Below are 10,590 nucleotides of genomic sequence, written 5' to 3' on the forward strand. Positions count from 1 at the left end.
ACTCTAAGTTATAGTTTTAGAAAATATCTTAGCATCCTTATCTAGTTCTAGGTCCATGCTTTTGGTTTCTATTTATTTATTTTTGTCTCGTATCCTATTAATTAGTGAAACCTCAAAAAGTTGTCAAATACAGGTGTTTCCAAATGGAAGAACATCTAATATTTATTACAGGAACAAATGAAAAAACATAAACAACTTATAGATATATGAGTAATGACAAACACAAGAAAAGAAACATATTTTCTTGGGTAACAGGTGTTTCCAAATGGAAGAACATCTAATATATATATTTTTTTTTTCGATATTTGTGTTAATTCATTATTGATTCATTAGATTTGGGGCGTATTCTCTTACAGATCTGGGTAGGGATTGGGTCAGTGCTATGTAATCTGTTGTACGGGTTTTTTTCCTCTCTCTGTCGGAGCTGGTTTTGAGTTCTTTTCAGCTCTTTTGGTTGTAAACTTTTTGGCTGTGCTGTTTTATTATTAAAGGATGAGTTTCTTTTAAAAAAAATTATTGATTCATTAGAATGTCGATACTTATTTTTTACTTATTTTTTTCTGTTATAATTATAAATTTCATGACTTGTATGTATCTGTTTATATTATGTTTTATAAATCGGAATAGTAGAAAGTTCACTAACAAATAATATTTTTTTGAAGAATGGATAAGTCATGGGTGTTCGTCGATAGGACAACTCCTGAATATCAAAATGGAGTAGACCTTTTTTTGAAGCATTGTCTATCTTGTAGCAGCGATTCGAATTTCGTTAAGTGTCCATGTCTAAGTTGTGGGAATACATAGAGTATGGATGTTAGACAAATAAGAGAACATCTAATATGTAATGGAATCGATCAAAGTTATGACGTTTGGATTTATCACGGTGAGAGCTGTCCCATAGCTAAAAGGTCCTACGTAGATGAAACTGTTGAAGATCAAGGTCTAGCTGTGTCCGGCGATGAGGACGATCCAAGCGACTTTGATGGGACATATGTCTCTCAAGTGCTTGAAGATGTCGAAGATGATTTTTTAGATCATGATCCTCAAGTATTTGAGTCATTAATGGGAGATGCAAATAAACCGATATATCCCGGTTGTGAGAAGTTTACCAAGTTGTCGACCTTGGTTCGCTTGTACAATATGAAAACAAAACATGGGATGAGTGACACATGTTTCGGAGAAATACTTGGGTTTCTTAACAAGTTGTTGCCTGAAGGTAACGAAGTACCTTCTTCGTTGCATGATGCAAAAAAGACTTTGAAGGTACTTGGTCTAGGATTTGAGAAGATACATGCCTGCCCAAACGATTGCATTCTATACCGCAAGGACTTCGAAGTGGAGTTGGAATGTCCAGTTTGCAACACGTCGAGATGGAAACAGAAAAAGAATAGTGATGAAGTGATGGAAGGCATACCTGCCAAGGTTTTGTGGTATCTTCCTATTATCCCCAGACTTCTTCGATTGTTTCGTATCCCCGAGCACGCAAAGAAGTTAACTTGGCATTCAGATGATAGAATTGAAGATGGAAAGATGCGACATCCAGCAGACTCACCAGCATGGAAGAAAGTGGATTCTTTATGGCCGGACTTCGGTAAAGATGCGAGAAATCTTCGATTAGGGCTTTCTGCCGATGGAATTAATCCTCACAGCTCTCAAAGAAGTAGGTATAGTTGTTGGCCGATTATACTCATGATATATAACCTTCCGCCGTGGTTATGCATGAAAAGAAAATTTATGTTTCTTTCATTGCTCATCTCAGGGCCCAAGCAACCCGGCAATGACATTGATGTCTATTTGGCTCCTCTAATTGATGATCTAAAGCTTCTTTGGAATAAGGGTGTAAAAGCCTTTGATGCGTATAGAGAAGAAATGTTTACACTTCGTTGCGCATTACTTTGGACAATTAATGATTTTCCAGCATACGGAAATCTATCTGGATATTCTGTTAAGGGATACCAAGCTTGTCCAATTTGTGAGGAGAAGACGTGTGCTGAATATCTAAACCATAGTAAAAAATTCGTTTACTTGGGTCATAGGAGATTCTTACCACGCAACCATATCTACAGAAGATGGAAAAGGGCATTCAATGGTCGTTAAGAGTTTGAGATTACTCCAGAAGAACCTGTTTCTGGAATTGCAACCGAAAGAAAGTTGGCTGGCATGAATTTCAGACCTTTTGGAAAAGGTAGAAGAAAAAGGAAAAGTGGCTCAACAAAGACTTTCGCAAGTGGTAGTTGGAAGAAAAAATCCATTTTTTTTCAATTGGATTACTGGAAACACTTGCTTGTTCGTCACAACCTTGATGTTATGCATATCGAGAAGAATGTGTGTGATAGCATCGTTGGAACTATTCTAAATCTTCCTGGTAAAACCAAAGATGGGGTGAAATCCCGATTAGATCTAGTTGACATGGGGATACGAAGCAAGTTAGCCCCAGAAGTCAATGGTAAACGTACATATCTACCGGCGACATGTTATAGTTTGACAAAAGATGAGAAACGCCAATTTTGTCAAACTTTAGTGGACATAAAGGTTCCAGATGGGTTCTGTGCCAATCTCCGCAATTACGTGTCCATGGAGGAGTTGAAGCCTTTTGGTCTAAAGTCTCATGACAATCATATGTTGATGCAACACTTTCTTCCCGTGGCTATACAATCACTTTTGCCAAAGAATGTTAGAGATGCAATCACTCGATTGTGTATGTTCTTTAATATTATTTGTTCAAAAGTCGTGGACCCAACCACGCTAGATGCACTTCAAAGTGATGTTGTGCTCACACTTTGTGTACTTGAGCAATATTTTCCTCCATCATTTTTTGACATCATGGTTCATCTCATAGTCCACTTGGTAAGAGAAGTTAAATTGTGCGGACCCGTTTCCTTGAGATGGATGTACTCTCCTGAAAGGTACATGAAAGTTTTGAAGGATTACGTTCGGAACCGCTATCGTCCAGAAGGATCTATTGTCGAAGGCTACGTTGCTGAAGAAGCTATTGAGTTTTGTTCGGAATACTTGCATGATCTTGAATCAATTGGGCTACGTCAAGATCCTGATAAAGCTTCAAACTTAAGTAAGGGCATGAGCAATGGTAATGTTACTTCTGTTGATGAAAAGCTACTACACCAAGCTCATCGTTGTGTTCTAGATAACACAAACGAAGTTGAACCATTTATCGAGTAAGTAGACAACAATTCTTCGTTGAGTTAATTCTGATTTCAATACTCACTCCTAATTACTATATTTTTTCTATAGTGAACACTTGCATTGGTTGATGTCCAATAATAAGAATAAGCGACAAAAACAGATTCAAAAGGAGCATCATGATACATTTAGTGATTGGTTTCACGAAAAGGTCTGATTCTTATTGAACACCATTAGATTCTTATCCATATATACTACAATTCTTTTTACATATGTTAATTTTTTTTATTTTCAGATTATATCTGAAGTTAAGAGCCATTCTTCTTTGTCTGACATATTAGTGTCTATATCAAGAGGGCCATGCCCACTTGTGATTAAACATTCTGCATATTTCATCGATGGTCTTTAGTTTTGTACCGAAGAAAGAGACAGTCTTAGAATCACACAAAATAGTGGGGTCAGCTTGGTTGCTAAGACTATGCAATTCTCTAGTGCTAAAGATAAGAATCCTATTTATTCGGATATGATTTACTACGGGATCATTAAGGAAATATGAGAAATAGATTATGTCACATTTCGAACACCGGTCTTTCTATGTTCTTGGGTTGAGAGCAACAGTAAGGTAAAAGTGGACAAAAACGGTTTTACATTTGTTAATTTGACACGTCTTGGTCATAAACAAGAACCGTTTATCATGGCATCACAAGCAAAGCAAGTGTTCTATGCAAAACGCCAAAAGTGTGATGCATGGGCTCGTGTCTTTGCAACCCAATCTAAAGACTACATCAAAGATGCCGAAGTTGAAGATGAGACTCAAATTTTAGTCGAACATTTGACACCGTTGAAAGGCTTGGCATCTAGCTTTAACGCTAATAGCTCAGAAGAAGCTAATGATTACATTCGAGAAGATGGAGAAGGAATATGGATCGATAATTGATGTGCGATATTTTTTCAATCTGCTCGAGCTATGTTAGTTTTTGTTTCCTTTTCTTTTCTTTTAGAGTTTATGTTTGGTTAATTCTCTTTTGGTGATCTCATTAGAATAAATAGGTTTTGCTAGAAAAACCTTCGGTTTGATTTTTTATTTCTTGGTCTATTGTTTTTAGTTTAACTAAGGTTTTTTTTTCCCTGTTGTAATTTGAAGTCAATGTTGATTACCATATTCTTTTATAGAAAAATATCATTGCCATGCCCTTTTAACAATATTTTTAATGCATTACAGACATGGACGATGACGAGCTTCAGCAACAAACTGACGATAGTGAGAATGAAGGTCTCGAAACAGGAACACCCGAAGAGCCACTGGAATCTGGAGTGGGCGAGAAGCGAAAAAAAAATGTTCGGGGGCTGACACAAATGAAATCGGTCATTAAAGATCGAAATGCCGGAAGAATTCAAGAAATTTTGTATAATGAGTACGGACAACCATATGGGGCAGCAAATACTAAGTTACAAAGCTATGTAGGAGTTTTGACTCGTGCCGATGTTCGAGTATCAACACCAAGTTGGAAAAAAGTGGACCCAGCGGTGAAAGAAAAAATATGGCATGTTATCAATGTAAGTTGTTTTTAATCCTTACACTGCCAGTAACCAAAATCACTTGTTACTCATTCATGTTTAATTCATAATCTTCAATGTTTTCAACACTGAGAGTTATTCATCATAATTATGATTGTCGCAGAAAACGTACAAAGTTAGTACAAAGAGTAAAGGTCAAATTTTAGCTTCAATTTCCAAAAAATGGAGACAAGAAAAATGGAGACTTGGAGTTTATATCCGAAACAATAAGGACAATCCTAGCAATCTTGCTCATCCGCCTAAACGTTACAATTTGTCGGAAGGAGAGTGGAAAGAATTTTTAGCGGTCCGATTGTCACCGGCATGGCAGGTTTGTTATTATGTATATTTATGACTGTTTTTTGTTTCCCTAACTTCGTTTGACTTGAGATTTGAGTGAATTTTTATTGCTGTGATTTTTTTTCGTTCGATGGTTTCGTGATTTGATTTTTTGAACTATTGACTTATTTTTGAAGAAATGTACACGATTTTTCCTGGTTTAATAATTTTGAATCACAAGATGTATATACACTGTATAGAGGGTAATGAGAATATAAACAATATGTTACATTAGCCTATAGCTTATTGCCTGCTTGTTTAATTTTTTTATAAATTTTTAGCAACAATAAAATTCTCAAGTTGAAGTGGGCAAGTTAGTGATAACTCCTCTAGGATTTATATAAGATACATATTTTGTTTGCATTTTCATTTACATGCAGGAACGAAGCAAAAAGTACCGAGAGATCAAAGCCAATCAAACTATTTATCACACGAGTTCAAGAACACCAATTGCTACGATAAGAGAACATATTGTATGCCAATTTATACCCACATACATAAATTTTAATCTCATTTTTTTTATTTGTTTTTTTTTTCATTTATCTATATAATTAATTGACAACTTTTCTTATTATTGCAGAAAAATGAACGTGGAAGCTATCCGGATAGAGCTGATACTTGGATTGAGACTCATAAAAGTAAAAATGGAAAATTGAAAGAAAAAACCAAAGAAATTGTTGACAAAATTGTAAGTACCGTCTTTTCTTTTACACTATATGTCATAATCAAGTATGACTTTGATTTTTTTTTATTGTTAATATTGTAGGTGGATTTAAAGTGTATGGAAGAACAAGGGCAGTTTGCGTGTAATGGCAGAATTGATAAATTGGCAGTGGCATTGGACAAGACAGAGCGATCAGGACGCGTTGTTGGAGTGGGGACATATGTCACTCCAAAGCGGTTCTTTGATGTCCCTCAACCATCTAAGAGTGACATCCATTTACAAAATCAACAATGGAGTGTCCAACAACAAAAAGTTTCAGAGGAAAGAGATAAACAAGTTGAAATGTTGATGGCAAAGGTAAATGAGCTTCAAGAGCAAATACGTTTGAGTAAGACACAACAATATCCACCATATTTTCCTCAGTACCCACAGAATATGTATCCATGTCCTCCACAACAATTCCCGTATAATCCATCATTTGGTCCGCAGCCACACTATTCTCATAGCCCGCAACAAAACCACTTCTTTTCGACTCCACCACAATATCATCCTAACTTCACTCCATTTACCCAACAAAACGTGTCTCCACCTTCTCCACAACAACATGAACCTTCAATTACACGGCAGCCACAATTCTCTCCAACTCCACAACACTATGAATATGAATCTCCCTCCCCACTAGAGCCTGAAAACTTGTCTACTGCAGCACCACCACAACCTCGGCCCGCTATTCATGTTGAATGCGTCGAACAACTTCATCGTCCCCAACAGGCTAAAACTGGACCCTCTTTTTTCAAAAAATTTATGAATATCTTAGAAAGTGATCAACATGAGATACCTGCACGAAAAAGCACGCCAATAAATCAAGTAGATCAGCAATCAGCTCCTCCGACTTTGGTAGGTTTTTAGTATTGTGTTTTGTTAAAATTTGTTTTTATGTAATTAAACTTCATTTATCCCTCGTAGGGAAAGACGTGCAAGCTTGCGATTAAGTCTAAAGAGAACATAGTTGCCTTGGGGAAAGTAGTAGGCACTGATCCTGATTTGCTAGTGCACAACAAAAGACTTGGAAAGGCAAATTACAAAGTTGAAGTAGTGGTAATTATGAAGGGGCGTGAAGATGAACCGATTCCGATTCCAGTTGGGGATGAAATAACTAAAGTTGGTCAAGCATTGGATACGTATGTTCGTTGGCCAATAGCACTTGTGTTGGACAAGGATAGCTCGGTGAGTGATTTCTGAACATGTTTTTTACAGTGTATAGTTTCGTAACTAATGTTAAATGTTTTTTTTTTAATGTTCATGAAGACTGGAAAACTGAATAAAAAACCATCGATTGGCGGCGGAAAGAAAAATAACCAAAAAATGGATAAGAAAAATACACAGGAGGTATGTATGTTGATATCATTATGATCATTTTTGTTTTTTCGTTTTGAAATTTATGAGTTACCATGCTTTTTTCCTCGTCAATATATCTAGTTTTAATTGAAACAGATAAGAAAAGCTACCAAAGTCATATCACCTTGTGGTTCTGCAAGAGTTTTTGCATCTTCGTGTGGTTCACAAAATTATACTAGTTCTTTTGAAATACCGCCAAGATTGGAACAACTATGGGACCGTATTAAAGACTGGGAAGAAACGAAAGCAGGTTATATCTACTTTGATGCCTCAATTATGGGTGTTGCTGTAAACATGCCGATCTTTAAGGAGGATATTAGACAATTTTGTGTCATGCAAGATATAGGATCGTCTGCAATAACAATATATTTAAGGTATGATTTACAAACTTTATTATATTAAGTGGTGAGTTTCTTTAATTTTTTAGTAGTTGACATTTAATTCGAAATTTTACCTACAGATATTTATATCATGTGTTGTACCAAGAAGGGAAGACAAATTCTGTCTCTTTCATAGAGCCTTCACAGATTGCAAAAGGTATTGGAACATCTAGTCAAAGGTCGACATGTATTACCAAAAAGATGGAAGTTTTACTAGAGAAACAATTATTATACATCCCTTTGAACACCGGGTAAGTCTTTATCAAGTGATTTGTTATTTTTCCTTTCTTAGTTGGTCAGTCAATGGTCTATGCTCAATGGTTTATACTGTGAAGTAATTTAATATGAAAGTCCTCAACAGAAATTGGTAAGAGACAAAAGAAAAGGAGATCAACTTGGTAAACATAATGTACAACATCAAAATCAGGGAACAAGCCACTATTTTAAAAAAAAAAATTATCTCTCTCTCTCTCTCTCTCTCTCTCTCTCTATCTATATATATATAATATATTAAATGATACATGATATTATGAAGCTCACCTTACCACTAACACACACAATCTCTCTCACTTCGTCTTTCATGAAGGAAGTGAATAAAATATTGTGAGATGAAACGAATACCACTGTTTTCCAGCATTGTTATCTACGTTTTTTTTTTGTCATGTAGAGGTCATTGGACATTAGTTGTGATTGATGCTTCAGCTAAGATGGCTTATTACTTTGACCCACTGAGACAAACTATGAGCAAAGACACTTATGATATGCTTGATGAGTAAGTGTTTTTCGTCATTTCTTGTTACACTCATTAGCGACGATGCATACATTTATTTCTCACGTGATATATAATCATGCTAGAGCCATGATGAAGTTTGCCTTGCTCAAAGGAATGCGCAAAGTACAGCCAAAAAGTTTGTATTTCAATTTAACACATTGCAATGTAAGTATAGCTGACTTTTTTTTTTTCCTTATAAACCTTTAATTTCTTACTGATCTCTGCCTGTTTTGTAAGTAAAAAAAATTGTAATATGTCTGCAAGTTTTTTAACATATTTTTTGCTTTCATTTTAGTGCCCAAGACAACCGTCGACTTTCGAATGTGGCTTTTATGTACTGAGATTCATGCATGACCTTATAACTGCACATGACTTTTACACTGTTGTTGATTCACATGTAAGTGTATGTGTGTGTGTGTGTATATATATATATATATATATATATATATATATATATATATATATATTAAGCTGCACTTACGCACATAGCTAGTCTCTACCAGGTTTCTAATAGTTATACAATAAGATTGCCAATAATCTTCCCTTTTTTAGTTATATATTTGGTTTGTATGTATTATTATTGATATAATCTTTCCTGACCTCTTTTTGTTATTTTGAAAATGTAGTTTGATAAAAGATCATTATATACGGCTGCTGAAATCAACGAAGTTCGAGCTATTTGGGCGGAATGTGTAATTGAAGGATTACAACTTAAAGTCTAACTAGAAGTTATGCAAGAAAAATGAATGCAGCTTCTTCCCAAGGCATGCTCTTTTTTACACTATTTCCATTTGAATCCAATACTATAGTTGTTTTTGTTGTCACTACATTTCTGCTGTATTGCATTATTGCACTTTGGATTAATATATTGCATTTTGGATTGTTGATGCCAATTTGAGACTATAAATGAATTTTTTTTTGTTATGCTATTTGTAATTATAGAAAAGGTATTGAAAATATTTTGAAAATATGATCAGGTATTAAATATATTATGAAAATATTTAAATTTCTCAAAATTAATAAATTGGCGCATCCACGTCAGCATCCCAAATTGACTAATAAAAACGTCTTCTAAATTGCACCCATTTAAAAATAACGTCTTCTTTATTAAAATAATAATAATAATAACGTCTTCTTAATACAATTCCACGTCAGCGATATGCAATTAAGACATAAAAAAAATGTCTTAAAAATGAGTACATGTCAGCAACATTGATTATGTCAGCGTTTATTACGTCGTTTTTTAAAGAATTATAAAGACGCTTATAAAACGTCTTCATAACTTGTCCACGTCATCTTTTATTGATGACGTGGAACCATTTCAAGTCGTTTTATAAAGAGATTTAAGTCATTTTTTATAATTCTACAAAGACATATAAAAAATGTCTTTAAAGACCCATCCACGTCAGCATTTCTTTGTCTACGTGGACACTTTTCTAAGTCATTCTATTCAAATATTAAGTCATTTTTTTAGGTGATTTGAAGACATTTGAAAAACGTCTTAAAAACTACAGACTTTTTAAGTCACTCACCTAGAGGTCGTTTTCTGGTACGACTCGGAAGGTATTTTAAGTCACCATTTTGATGTCTTAAAATGTGCTTTATGTAGTAGTGAATTGACTAGATTAGTCATATAAAATTTCTAGTAAATGACTAATCAGTCAGGAAATTGATTTTTATAACCGAAATCATAATTGAATTGGATTTGTAGTTGACTAGATTAGTCATATAAAATTTGTAGTAAATGACTAACTAGTCACGAAATTGATTTTTCCCAAATTTATATGAAGAAAGGGATAATATGATTAATTGGTCCAATTTACACTCACATCTCTCCTTTATCAAAACTTAGGGGCTGTTTGGTAACATTTTTGTTTTTTGTTTTTCAAAATACAAATTCTGTTTTGTTTTGTTTTCTAATTTTTAAAAAATAAAAACATGTTTGGTAATTGCGTTTTTGTTTTCTGTTTTTAAAACGAAAAAACTAAAACATGTTTGGTAATCACATTTTTATTTTTTTAAATAAAAAATAAAAAACATGTTTGGTTTGTCTGCTTTTAAAGTATAACAAAAATCATGGGGTAAATTTGTTATTATTTAAAGTATAAAATACGAAAAAAAATTAAAAATTAAGGTCTTTTTTGTTGTTTTTTTTAGAGAGCTATAGCATGAGCTAATAATTCTGGGAATGGGTTATAAACATACAGTAATTTAGAAATAAGATTACTAAATAAGGCTAAATAATTCATTTATCTGTTAAGCAACAAATTAATGTGAAATTATTTAATAACAAATTTTCTCGTAAAATAATGATAATTGTTTGTTTGTTTGTTTTTTGT

General features: G+C 34.0%; 1 long non-coding RNA gene and 1 pseudogene across 1 annotated transcript; both read left to right on the forward strand.

Moving 5' to 3' along the window:
- The first annotated feature begins 663 nt into the window (after positions 1–663).
- LOC149408030 (uncharacterized) lies at positions 664–3,945 on the forward strand (annotated as a pseudogene).
- A 42-nt stretch (positions 3,946–3,987) lies between these two features.
- Positions 3,988–4,979, forward strand: LOC149408031 (uncharacterized). Its single transcript, XR_016301801.1, has 3 exons — positions 3,988–4,110; positions 4,364–4,698; positions 4,823–4,979. It is a non-coding gene; the product is annotated as an uncharacterized LOC149408031 (long non-coding RNA).
- The last annotated feature ends 5,611 nt before the right edge of the window (positions 4,980–10,590 follow it).

This window comes from Urtica dioica, chromosome 1 (genome assembly GCF_054948205.1).
Source record: "Urtica dioica subsp. dioica isolate 48M chromosome 1, U.dioica_male_clone48M_v1_H2, whole genome shotgun sequence".
Taxonomy (NCBI): domain Eukaryota; kingdom Viridiplantae; phylum Streptophyta; class Magnoliopsida; order Rosales; family Urticaceae; genus Urtica; species Urtica dioica.